This window comes from Ixodes scapularis, unplaced genomic scaffold, assembly GCF_016920785.2.
Source record: "Ixodes scapularis isolate PalLabHiFi unplaced genomic scaffold, ASM1692078v2 PGA_scaffold5__190_contigs__length_132052651, whole genome shotgun sequence".
NCBI lineage: Eukaryota > Metazoa > Arthropoda > Arachnida > Ixodida > Ixodidae > Ixodes > Ixodes scapularis.
Genome location: NW_024609880.1, coordinates 103,019,396 through 103,033,048, shown reverse-complemented (window position 1 = coordinate 103,033,048; position 13,653 = coordinate 103,019,396). Strand labels below are relative to the sequence as shown.

The window sequence follows — 13,653 nt, the reverse complement described above, 5'->3', positions numbered from 1 at the left end:
TGACTTTAGTTGTTAGTATTTGTCTGAATCTACAAAGTATACCCCAAGCCTTTGCCAAGGTCCCAGCAACACGGTCCACGTGTGCATTCCAGCTTAAATGTTGATTAAAAGTTATTCCCAGTGTTTTGGCTTCATTTGTAGCTTTCATCATTTCTGATCCAAGCTGTATATTAATATCGCGAGTTATTAATTTTTGTACAGGCGCAAATAGTACGGCTTTTGTTTCTGAAACATTAATTTCTAAGACGTTTACCCTTGTCCACTCAAGCAGTTTATCCAGAGTAACATTTGCCAAACTAACTAGATCATTAATGTTATTTGACTGGAAAAAAGACTGGTATCATCTGTGTAAATTAAGCAATTTGTGCACTCAATGGAATTTATTATATCGTTGATGTAAATATTAAACAACACTGGTCCCAATACACTTCCTTGTGGGACTCCCGAATGGACACTTAGAAGAGGAGAGCGTTTTTCGTTAATTACAACACATTGTTTTCTATGGGTTAAGTATGATTTTAGAAGGTCGCCAGGGATTCCTTGGAAACCCTAATGATCTAGTTTAGTGGATAGTATTACGTGATTAACTCTATCAAATGCTTTTGAGAAATCAATAAAAATACCTAATGTCAATTTATTGTTCTCAAATCCGTTTAGTATGAATTCTTTTTGTGTCAGGAAGGCTAATTCAGTCGACATGCCTCGACGGAAACCGAATTGCCGCTCCGTAAGTATTGAGTGCTTGTCGCAGAAGGAAGAGACTCTTTTGCATATAATCTTTTCTAAACCCTTCGCAATAACAGGCAGTACTGAAACCGGACGATAATTCGAAAAGTAATTTTTATCGCCAGATTTAAACAAGACACTCACTCTAGCGCGCTGCATGCTTTCCGGAAAAGCCCCCGTGAGTAAACAAGTGTTGAAAATATAACAAAGCACAGGCGCTAAGATGTCTAATACAAACTTTATAGGTTTAATTTCGAAATCATCAATGTCACGGGCCTTGCTATTTTTGAGTGTCATAAAAGTAGAGCAGATTTCCTCACAAGTTGTCGGCGCAAAAAATGCCGTATTTGAGTTAGGCGTTCCTAGAAATCGTTTTACTCCACTGCTATCAGTTCCAGACACCACTGAGACTAAGTTCGTAAAATATTTGTTAAACGTATCTGCAAGCTCATTGCCCACTATTGTTTTATTATTTACTGTTAAGCGTAGTTCTTCATTATGGTGAGAACCACAGTTTAAAAGTTTGTAGATTTCGCGCCACACCACCTCACTCTGAGTACTTGAGAATACATTCTCGTAATATGGCTTTTTAGCGCTACGCAAAACTTTCGTCACAAAATTTCTATATTTTTTGAATTTGGAAAGGTCATTCAAGTTTCTCGTTTTGACAAATTTCGAATATAAAACATCTCTTTTCTTGACCATTCTAAAGCAATCATCTGACATCCAAGGCTTCCGTAATTTTTTAGATTTCCTTACTTCCTTTAGCTTAAAGCAAGTATAATAAACCTGCTTAATGATGGCTATGAAATATTCATAAGCTTCCTCAGCATTTGTAGCTGTAGCTGTATCTAAGTAGCACGCTTCTTTGGCAAAAAAAAAAGTGTTTGTCTGTGAATTTAGGGCCCTAAAAAGCTCGAAGAAGCCGAGGTAGAGCCAAACTTAATCTTCTTTGGCTATAGTTTGGGTATCTTGGCCTTTAATCGCCAAACATGTGCCAAAGTTAGGCTTCATTGCGGGTAGTTTGTTTGCCATCTGGCGTATTTGCGCCTAAATCGCCCCACAAGTGTCAGGGTTAGGCTTCACTTCTGGTTGCTCTGTTTTCACTTGGCAACTCTGGGCCTAAATTGCCAAACAAGCGTCATGTTTAGGATTCACTACCGATTCTTCGGTTGATATATGTGGCGTATTTGGTTTGAGTCTGGCACTTTGGCAATTGTGTGTGATGAACCAGAAAAAATATGCCATATCAACGCAAAAGAAAATAAATTTAAGAATTACTAGCGCTTTGAAGAAAAAACGTAATATAGACCAAAGTTGGGCCCCCGTGATTTTTAAGCCTTGTGCCAAGTAAGGTGTTCTAATGACATGCTACTTGGGGATCGTCCGACGTATATTATCACATCCGAGTAGACTCGCTGCCTCTTCTCATTGCACTACTTGCCATCATTCCACGTGCCCTTTATGTTTCATCAAGACAAGAGCTTCAATATCTGGTTAAAGAAATTTTGATTCTAACATAATATTAAACATATGCATTTACGACCTGTAAAACAATATTATATCAAAGGCAATTCAAATTTTTTCTTTAATAAAGTGAATGTGTAAAATAGATTATAGTGTGCCAAATGAAAACGGTCGAGGATAAAAAAGAAAAAAAAAGAGAAAAAACCTAAAATTGTACAGAATAAACACAGTTTAGATCCATCAGCTTTAAATCAATGTTCCACAAATATATTGTAATCTATCAGCACCCACCAATCGGAAATAAAAGCAGCGAGCCTAAGTATATTTACTGATTTGGTATAAGAATTGCATTGTAATGACCAACATTCTTAGTGTTTCGTGATTTAAGAGCACTAAACACAAGTGAAATATACTGAATACGTACCGAAATGCATGATACATAGACACATAGGCTTTGTGTGTTATTTCAACACCTTTTGGGAGACCCGTGCTGCCTGTGGTGTAACTTATCACCATAACGGTTTCCACGCTGTTTAAAGTGACACAGGTTTTAGAGACGTCATTTTGAAGGTCATCAAACCGACAAACATTGATGAAACCCGGAACATCACCTGCAGCAAACAACTTCTGCGGAAATACATGTAACAATATTTAGAATATTTATCAGGGTAATGGAATTTTTGTACAAATGACGTCAGCATGACTCTAGGAACACGCGGATAAAATCACTAGACTGATACATATCTGGAGCAAGGAAACTTTCTTCCGAAGTTCTTGCTGTTTTATATGCCGAAGCCTTTACCTTGCTCCGCGTGGCTTCCAATGCAAAGTACGGTGCCGTTAAAGATGGCGATGGGTGTTTTTAACTGAAACTTGGGCGGATATGATTATTCGTATGTGTCATAAACACGCAGGTACACGTTTTATGCCTTCAGTATGAACAATAAGAGATATCAAGCCATCAAACTTGAACCCGAGGCACTATTAGTGCGTCAGAAACAAATTGCTTGAACAGACAGGGTACTACTTGTGAGAGAAACGTGGCCATGCACACACCTAATACAGTGATGCTCAACTCAGCTTACATAAAAAAGCCCACGTATGCTCACATTTTTCAACAGAGATATTAAGCCGCAGATGTGAAATGAAAATTATTACTTAAGAGTACGCTATTGCCAGCACCACGTTTATTCTAACAGATTTTCTTACACTACGTTCTTCATACTTAAAGTGGAGATCATAATAAGCGGAAACAATATATAAACAAGAAATCCCAAATTGCAATTACTGAATAGATGATAGGAGGCATAACATTTACCTTATAATCATGAAGTTATTTCAGTCGGGAGTGTGGAAAAACGTTGCTATGGCATTCTCTCAGGCGATGGCATATTTTTGTTTAATAACAAATTAAGTTGTTAAAACAATGGTTGAACTAGAACATGGGACTAAAGTGAGTAAATGGTCTTGGAATCGAGACATGTGAGCCGAACGACTGGAGGACAAATAGAAGAGTGTCCGGACACACAGAGTGGGGATGGCTTTAATCCAGTTCTAATGATTAAGAAAGAAGTAATTACCTCAATAAGATGACACCCATTTAGTTCTAAAACCGTTGAAGCGCCTTTATCATCCGTCAGTACAAAACTACAGTTGCTGTCCTGAATTATGTACATCAGTTCACCTAAAAGAAATATATGTTTCGTAAAGCAAACAAAGAAATTGCAAGTGTTTTTTTTTCCATAGCAGGGAAACTCACGTGGAATGCAGAAAGATTTTGCCAATACCAGCGTGCCACCAAGAGATAAGACGGCCAGGGCAGCCGCCATGTTATCCACCGTGTTGTGAATGTATGCGCACACTCTGCAACCTAATCCTACACCCTCCTGGTGAAACCTTGCTGCGCATCTCTGGATCTTGATCAGGAAATTCCTAGATGTCAAGCTCTGACAGGAGTCGACCTGCATTAGGGAGACTGCATGGTTGTTTCATCTATTTGACCAGTATCAGATGCTGGGTAGCATAATCCTGTAGAATATATTAGAAACGTTGCAGTATTCAATGTTTCTATGGTTGCATACAAATAACGCACCTATTTCCTGCTCCTTAAAAACACCCTTCGTAGGGAATTTCTTCCTTTCATCGTACTGCTTATTCCTTTTAACTCAGAATTATTCCCATTAGTTTTATTTTGTTTTTGTTTTATTTTTCTTAGTACTAAAACTGCGCTGAATTGTATGAGACTTCTATGGCTCATAATGTTCAAGATATTTCCTTCGTGGAGCGTTCTTCCGAACTCTCATCGGCTAAGGCTGGAATTTCATTGACTGGGAGGCGTTAATAGGCAACACCACCTAGATAAGCAGAAGGCCTCCTCACCATCATCGCAGTCGGATCGATCGAGGCTTAAGATTGGGCACGAGTGCTGCGTTAGTGTTCGGCCGGGGCTTGTGTTCAATCAGCCCGTCAAAGGTCGGACTCGAGCCCAATAGCCGAGCTAGCGCGATCTGACTGTGATGACGTTTCATTAAAGGTGAGGAGGCGATGCGGAGGCTTTGAGTATTTCACTCAGCGTTGTAATAGGACGATGGGACTCACCACGGCACTGCGTTTCTTAAGTTGCCAGTTACTCTAGGACGGGAAGTTTCGTAAAAAAAGAAACCGGTTTTTGGCCCAGGTGATGAAGCTATGCATCGCAGAAAACTCAAACTCTGTGAGACTGTGACGCTAGCGGATGGGATAGAAAGCGAACGTTTGAGAACATGACGTAACCTGGATCAAAAGATAATTGGGAAAAACAAAAATTCTCTGTAAGCCGACGTCCACCTAAGCCTAACGTTGTCAAAACTAAGGAATTACATTACGGGTGCCTGCAGCACCTTTTTCAGTGAAGCAAACTGAACAGCAAGAAAAAAAAAAACAATTTTATCTTTCTTGATAACAAATGTTTTTACTCATATGAATCCACGAGCATTCTCAATATCATTTCTTGTTTCGGCAACATTAGGCTTAGCGTAGCTCATAGAGAAATTTAGTTTGTCTCCATTTATTTGAATCCAGGCAGCGTCATGTTGTCAAACTTTCGCCCTTCCATTCCAACCACTATTGCTCCGCATTCTCTCGAAGTTTGAGATTTCTGCAATGAATAGTTCATTAATTCGGGGCGGAAAGCACGGTTCTCTTTTCTCATGAACTGCCTGTATATCATTATAACAACACATTGACAGCTTATTTATTCTTGATGCGGCAGAGCAGCTCGGAATTTTTGCAGCAGATTTTTTTTTTTTTATCCTCTGAAGTATAAACATTTGATAAGCATTGACATTATTCCTTGTGGTTTGTATACCTTAGGCCTTGGCCACTTTGAAAATTATATTAATCATAAGTTTACAGAAAATACGATTCAGGAATGGATTTCACATCAACTGGGCTTTGACGTTTTTACACTATAAGGAAGCTAAACAAACATTTAGCGATGAAATTGAAAAACAAAAACTCAGGAAAGCTGCGTTTTTGTGTCCAAAAAGCACTTTGCGCAACCTGAAAAGGGAACCTAGGGGGCAAAAACAGAAACACACAACGGAAGAAAAAGAAAAAATAGGGAGAGAAAACGTCTGAAATTCAGCTAGGCACTATAGGTTCATTTCTAAGTTTTGAAGGTGCTTTGTAAGGCTGTATGTGGTCCTAGGGTTTCGGGAGCTGATAGATAAGTTCTAATCATTTTTTGTGAGGCTGTGTTTCCGTTTGGCCTTCATTTGTGTGCATAAAAGCTCCACTTGCTTCTTGAGTTCCACAAGGTAGTCTGCTAGGACCGCTTTTATTTTTAATATTCATAGATGACATACGCTGTGAAATATCAGTTCCAATTAAGCTGCTCGCAGATTATTGTATTTTGTACCATGAAAAAGAAGTAGAACTAGGACAACTAAAAGTACAAAATGAACTCTCCAAAATAAAACATTGATGCGACGAGTGGCAAATAGAGTTAAACCCTCGAAAATCGGTCGTTATGTCTATAACAAGAAAAATAACATTTCCTAAATTATGACTGCTTTATAGATGACACCGACCTACCTCCTGTAGACGAAAATAAGTACTTAGGAGTGACCTTTACAAGCAACTCAAGGTGAAATACCCCCGCGGAAAAAGTATCCAAAAAGCTAACCAGGCACCATGGTACCTCAGAAGAAATCTTGCAAGCGCTTCGCCAGAAATAAAAACATTAGCTTACAAAACAGTGGTGAGACCTGTCGTTGAATACGCAAAAATAGTGTGGGATTCATATGGAGTAGCTAACTCGTCCACACTTGATAATGTCCAGCGGCTCGCTTTCAGGTTTATCTTTCAAAAATATAACCCTAACCATTCCCCCACCAAACTTTCTAGACTTGCTGAACTTCCTTCTCTCGAATTGAGAACGAAGTGTGACCACCTTTTTTCGATTTTTTAATCATTCATGGTCTAGTTAAGATAGACAAAAATAAATACATGGACGTACGCGTCAGTGAATGCACGAGACATCGTAATAGCATGCACATATGCAAAACATCTGTCAAAAATGATTGTTTCAAATTTAGTTCCTTTCCCAGGACCATGAAAGAATGAAACCAACTCCCTAATTCAATCGTCACTATGACAAATGTATGTGATTTTGTTAAAAATATAAAGAGTATAGTGCTTGATAATGTGTCGTGACTTTGTGTTTTGAATGTATTTCTTTTGCTTCTTATTCCTCCAAGTGAATCACTTTTTTGAAGTGTCTGTCCATGATTGTTTTTTTACATCTTGTATGTATTCCCACTCCTGTAAAGGCCCTGTAAATAAATAAATAAAGGTGTCCTGCCGAAGTTGGATTGTGTACGTGTACTAATCAAAGTGGTTATTTGGGCTAGTTGATTCGTATTTAAAGGTTTAAAAGCGCCTAAAATATACAAGCACAGGGGCGACGGAAGACAAACTATGTGTCTGTTTCCCCCGTCTTGGTGCGTGTGTGTTTTAGGCGATTTGAAACCTTCGTCTACGTGCATGTTGGGTTACAGTCTTTTGTGTATGTGTGTGTGAGTGTGTTATGTGGTTTATGTTTGAACAGTTGTCAGAATTCCAGGTTCTACGTATTGAGCAGAACGTTATGATAGAAATAATTGGAACAACGGTTTACCCACTTCTTTGACACTCGTGCGTTTTCTTTGCAAGGTTGTGAATAGAAAAGTGCACGTGCAGTTTTGTTTACGCTGATGACGATCTTAAGAAAAATTGATAAAATTGTTCTTTTTCTCAGGCGAAAAATACTTTAAAAAGAACACCGGAAATAAAAAGTAATTTTCTCGGTATAGCGTTATTCACTGCGAGGAACATCAGCTAGCAAGTGCAAATTGATAATTAGCAAATGGTGCACCTAAAATACACTGTTACCTCTAACCTCAAGTTTACTCACTGCGACAATCTTTTCAGAGAACATATTTAAGCAGCCTTTAATCAGTTGAAATGCCGATCGCCTATCATCATCATGCTCTGACACCGTTGAATATGCCGCGCCATCCACGATAGTGGCACTCATGTTGAAGAATAAATGTTTCTTTAAGTCTGGAAAACGTAAAGAACAAACGGGGCGGGTTACTGCTGATACATTCGTTCTCACGTTACTTTTCGTGACGGTTCTTTGTGTATTAAACAATTGCAATCTAGTGTGACCGTCTTCAATAATAAATGTGTATATATATATATAAATTCTTAACAAAAAATTACAATTAGGTTGTTAAACTTCTTGATTACCCCATGAATCTAACAATTTATTATTCGGCGACCAATGTCTAAAGAATTCATGAATTCAAAATATGCCTTCCTACGTTACGTCCTATAGGCTTGTCAGCTAGCCATGAACTTCCTTGCTGTCACACATAATATGCATAATTGAGTCACTTTTTAAAGGCTTGTCGGGTGGTGCTTGTCTGCGTAGACGGTGAACCGCAACATGCCGAGCCTTGCGTTCGTTTTCATCCATGTCAGAAAGAGAATATTTGGTATGGAACGTGGTCATATACGCATTTGAGCATTTGACCACAGCGTGACATGGATGAAAACGAACGAAAGGCTCGGCATGCTGCGGCTCACCACCTACGCAGAGGAGCACCACCAGAGCATCGCCCCAATCAGCATCATTCACCACGTGGAGATGCGGTTGTTTTTTTGTTTTTTTTTGTATTCCACTCCTTCCACGCTAATTAAAATAAAGACGCTAGAAATATCCACTCCTCCGCCCTCTGCCCGCTCCACAAGCGAAATCAGTTACGTCGGCTTCGCCGTTAACCGGCTCAGTTTCATTTTGAAGCCGTTTAAAAGGGTGATATTTCTAGGCCCGCACAAGCCCACTTCGAATTTTCGAACCCGATTTTATGGCACGGTTAGACCCCATAGACATCAAGTGATAATTCTAATGCAATATGTCCCCCACCCCTCAAAAAAAAATTATCACGTTAGTTAGAAACTTAGCTTACTCATTCTTTTTTCTCTGCATTTTTTTAGTGGTCACAATTACAACTCTCTTGGCCCCAAAGGAAAAAAAAAGTCATATTACAAGTTTTCTCTTTCATTTATTTTTGGACCGACTAATAAAACAACACCTCAATAACAAGTGTCATGGGAATAAGCTCTCGGAAACTTTTGAGACAATGGTATGTCACCACATGTATATTTAATGTTTTATATTCAACAAGCTCATATTAATCAGCTGTTACTTACTGCTTATTGTTTGTCTTCGTCTGTCTTCTAAAAGCGTGATCGCTCGTGAAAATAGTCAGTGCGCCTTGTTCTGTGTCCTGAAACCAAACCAAATTTCGATTACCACTACACTGAATCCAACATTTATTCGCTACACAGGACGGCTCAAGCGCAATATTACTTTTTTTCGGAAAAATTCTATTGTTTTCGTGCTCAAAGCAGGAAACCACGTGGTTCTCTTTGGCAGGAGAGGAAATCGCGTAAATTTGCTTTCGCAGAATAGTCATGACAGGTAAAGGAAATGTACGAGTACTGTTCCAAACAAGCAAAGAAACATTTTTCGGTGTAGAGTCGTGGTGCTTGCATCTAACGACAAAGAGCTTCGGAATTGTATTCGTCTTCACCTCACAATCTCATAATAGCGATAATATTGAGTGATATATAAAAAGTAATTTGTTACGTAGTATTATTGGAGTATTTTTTTTTTACGTTTTGTTCTTAATCCTTGCTAGCCGTTCATCCACTGCATGCAGCTTAAAAGTTGCATTGTACAACGCTTAAAATACAACCACGGCACCAAATTTATCTGAAAACATATTTAAGCAGTGTTTTTTTAGTTGAGATGAGGCTTATCATCCTTATGCCTAGAGGAAACACATAATTTGCCACATCGACCTCGACAAAAACGTTCGTATTAAAAAAAATATATATATTTCTCAGGAATCTAGCACCCAAAAAAGCGATCGAAAGTCGCTTGTAGTAAGAGTTTCTATTTTTTCACTAATAAGGATTATTGTGCATTTAATATGCTTCGATGAACTGCAATAACTCACTCAGCGTCCCGAAGTAACAGCGTTATTAAAAAAAAAAGTCTTGTTTTTTTAGTTGAATCCAAAGTTATGTTGTCATTACTATGTTAAAAAATTTTTATACAAGGAGCGATGTAACCGAAGCACGAAGTTTGCCTATGAGGAGTCGTATTAGGTCTCTGATGAAAACAAGAAGGTACGTATTTGTCATGTTGACTCACCAATGACGTGTGCAGCAGGTGACCAAGCACAGCAGACTTATAAGTGATATCATTGGTATACTCCGGAAATGCTGGTTTAGCGGAAATTTCGGCGTAAAAATATTTTTTTTATTTTAGCAAAAAAAAAAGAAAAGTTATTTCAGTTTTTGTTGGAAAATGTAATGCTACGTCAGAAACAAGCTAGCAGTGGCGGAACTGCCTATAGAAACTGTTTTCATGCCCAGTACCCCACCTCTCTACCAAATGTTCACCCCCCACCGTTCGAAATGTCACGTATTTGGAGATGGCTGTTACGAGGTTTACTTCACAGCAGTTGGTTTCAAATATTACGCACTTTTTGAAGCGCAGCCTTTAGCTGGCGCTTCATCGCACGTAGCCGATTTTGTTTTTGTATTAATTTATTTTTAAGATCGTTATTAATCAAAGGCTGATCTTCAATGTTTTTTTTTGGATAAGCTCTTGATATTATTTGTTGTTGGTGTAAAAGAAGTGGCGAGAAAATGCTTATTCAGCGTTGAGATTAGGGAAGGCGGTTACATAGCGCCCTTTAAGAAGGAGGGGATTAGCATGTTAAGATATTTCAAAGTAATCATTAGCGGGTGATTCTTAAAATACTGACCATCTGGCGCAAGCCGCGGCCCTGCATAAAGGGTTCGACAGTATTCATGCATACATCCTTCAAAAAGAAAAGCGCAGTTTTGAAACCGATATAGCCTCTCGATGGCTATCAAACGACTGGCGGCTTGGTGGGAAATGAGGGGCTCGCCTCTACGTGAGAGATCCGCAACCAAGTCTGCTAGCGGATGACAGCTCATGATCATAAAACTTTGAGCGAAATAATAAAACGACACCTTGAGATATCGCGTGTCACAAGAATTGTGTCATAAACGCCGCGCCAATAAGGTTAATGATTGCGCTACAAGCGTAACATTAAAAAAAAAAAACGTTTTGCAGTGTAAGAGGATCCACTGAGGAACCGTGTATGCACCAACAGAAACGAAAACGAAGGGGGGGGGGGGGGGTACGACGGCTACACAGGGAGATGTTTTAATGACAGGGTCAGAAACCATGCCTTGGTGGCCAGGCAGTCCTCTTCGGCAACCTTGCATTTCACTCAGATCACCAGGAATACGAGCTGCGATCCAAACGTCCCGACTCGATTGCCTTTGTAGCCTAAAAAGAGAGGGCAGCACGGTGACATTTGCGAAGCAGTCGAATGCAGAGGCATTCCTGTGTCATTATGCATTTTGCACAATGTAACCAAAATTGCGCACCATTTTGCTTTCATCTGTACAATACCATTACATCGTTTCTAGATGGGTTGTCGCAGGCCTTCACGGTGTGGGCGATTTAAGTGCGTCGTTCTGTAAACATTTGGAGCTGCGCGCTACGCAATTTTTTGCGATCGCGTACACGAGCACAATGACGATTTCACCATAGGCAGCAAACAAGGGCGAGAGTGAACATCAGTTCTGCATCAAAATTGACAAGTAATAACCAGAAACCGTTGAAATAATTCAACAGGCTTATGTCAAAGAGCTGCACATTTTTCAAAGTGTTTCGAGTGACTCTCATGCTTCAAGAATGGCAGAACATCAATTGAAGGCAACGAGGGTTCGGAGGAGCTCGCCCTACCTCTCTTCGTTTTCCAGCAATGTTCTGCCATTCTTGAAGCTCTAGTGCCACTCAAGACACTTCGCACAATAAACTTCGTAAAGGCATAAGCCTAATGAATCATTTTAAATATATCTGCTTTAGATTTGCCGAGTCTGACGCATAATTAATGTTAGCTCTCGGCAGAGCTGGCCAAATTACTCATTTATTGTAATCAAAATACATTACTGATTGCCTTTCTACAAATGACTGAAATGTAATTAAATTACATTAAAGTTACCACTAAACAAAAGTAATTAATTACAATTACAAATTATTGCATCAAAGTGATGAAATTACTTTCAAATTACTGTTTCATACATTTTAATGGAGGAGCTAAACAAAAAGAAAGAAACGCATTCTGCTCTGCGTTTGCCAAGTAATAACCGTTAAACCCACACGAAGCCAGTGGGCGAAACCAGGCAGAAAAGGCGCACCAACATGCCCTTCCACACCAAACTGACTGACCTTGGGTCTGTCTGTGTTGTGGGTTCACGTTTTTACGAAATACCTCCTGCGCACGGTGTCGATCCCCGAACTTGGCCTGATACCATTTCGATATCCGTTTGTCGGGGATATGCTTGGCACAAACATGATCACTAGGTAGTAACTTGCGATCGGCCCTCTGGATTGCACGACCCCACTGCTCCTGGCGAGCGTCATTCGATGGAGCTTTAAACAAGGACACTCGCTCTGCACAGTTCCGGTACCCCGAATTGCAGTTGGGAACGAAGCACGTCTTTCCCAGCCATCTAGCATAACTTCGTCTTCTTCGGGTTAGGGCTCACCGTCGTGCACGATGGTGGGACCTGTGATCGACAGAGCACCAAAGCAAAACACAAGGCCAGCCACTGGCCGCACACCACCATTACACCGCGAAAAAGGCGAGAACGCTACACCGCCGACGCCGTTGCCACCAAGGAGGGGCCTCGTACGTTATCAGCCCGCCCTATGGACAGGCGCGGCAGAACCGGTGGAACGTCAGATGTACATTACCTGCCGTGGGAAGTGATTTTATCGTGGTCTTTTCGGTAAACATAGGGTTTGCACGATACTTGCCGCATTAAAGAGCATCGTTCAAAATGTTGTCCTCCTTTGCCTGGAGACTTTGACGCTGGTGGCGATAGGAACGCTATCCGCCTTTGCCGGCTCGCGTGCTGGCAAGAGAGAAGAACCGTTTTCGAACGCCGCTGTTCGGTGCCGCTTGTCAATTGATAGATCGAATGATGTTGAATCAAGTATCCTCGAAAGCGCATCTTCACGGCGTGCTTCGTTTATTTCTGTGGGTGCTTTCACAAGATAGCCCTACTGAGAACAGAGAACATGGCATGATCTGGCACTTTTAGTCCACGCGTCTGCGTTTGCATGTCTTCTAGCCCGTGCCTTTAGTTATGGTCCTCTAGACCGTGTTTTTAGTTACGGTGAAACGAAGTATTGAACCCGTCTCAAAGTCTGTCCTCTTTTGGAAACTGTGACCTCCGTGCACAACGGCTGACAGGCAAACTCATAACACAAACTAAAAGACAACCGTCATGGCTTACCTTCTGTACTTTGCTAGATTAAATGACCATAGGAAACCTACAGGAAAAGTTATGAACAAAGTGACGTTGCCCTTTCGGTACTGTTTGATTGATCCGTTGACTCCCAGCGTCGGCTACGTTCCGACGTACGTAATGACTTGCACTTTCCGCGACGTCGGTTTTTCGGTCGTTGTGCAATGATTCCGATCTTTCAGCAATTGACTCATGACTTTCAAAGTAGTCTATGAAATCAAATCACGCTGCACCCCACTTCCGCAGCCAGTAGAAAAACGCTCGTAATTCCAATCCATGTCACTTGGAGGCGCGCAGCAAATTTGAAACCGCGACGACACTAGGGAAACAAAGTTGCGGGAACGTTGGGCAACGGTGTTTCAGTTGCTTCGCGAACGTTGGGGCATAGAGGTTTAGGTGTTCCGCCCAACTGGCTCCTTGGGGAGTACGCTCTTCAAATTTGACCCGTGCGTGACGAGACGCGGACGCCACAGAGCAATGGCCGGCCCAGGCCCTTCAGGATCGGAT

At 40.7% G+C, this 13,653-nt stretch overlaps 1 protein-coding gene across 1 annotated transcript in view; it reads right to left on the bottom strand.

Moving 5' to 3' along the window:
• Positions 1-13,653, bottom strand: part of LOC115316207 (4-coumarate--CoA ligase) — a 76,366-nt gene that overhangs the window by 61,903 nt on the left and 810 nt on the right. The window lies entirely within an intron of this gene.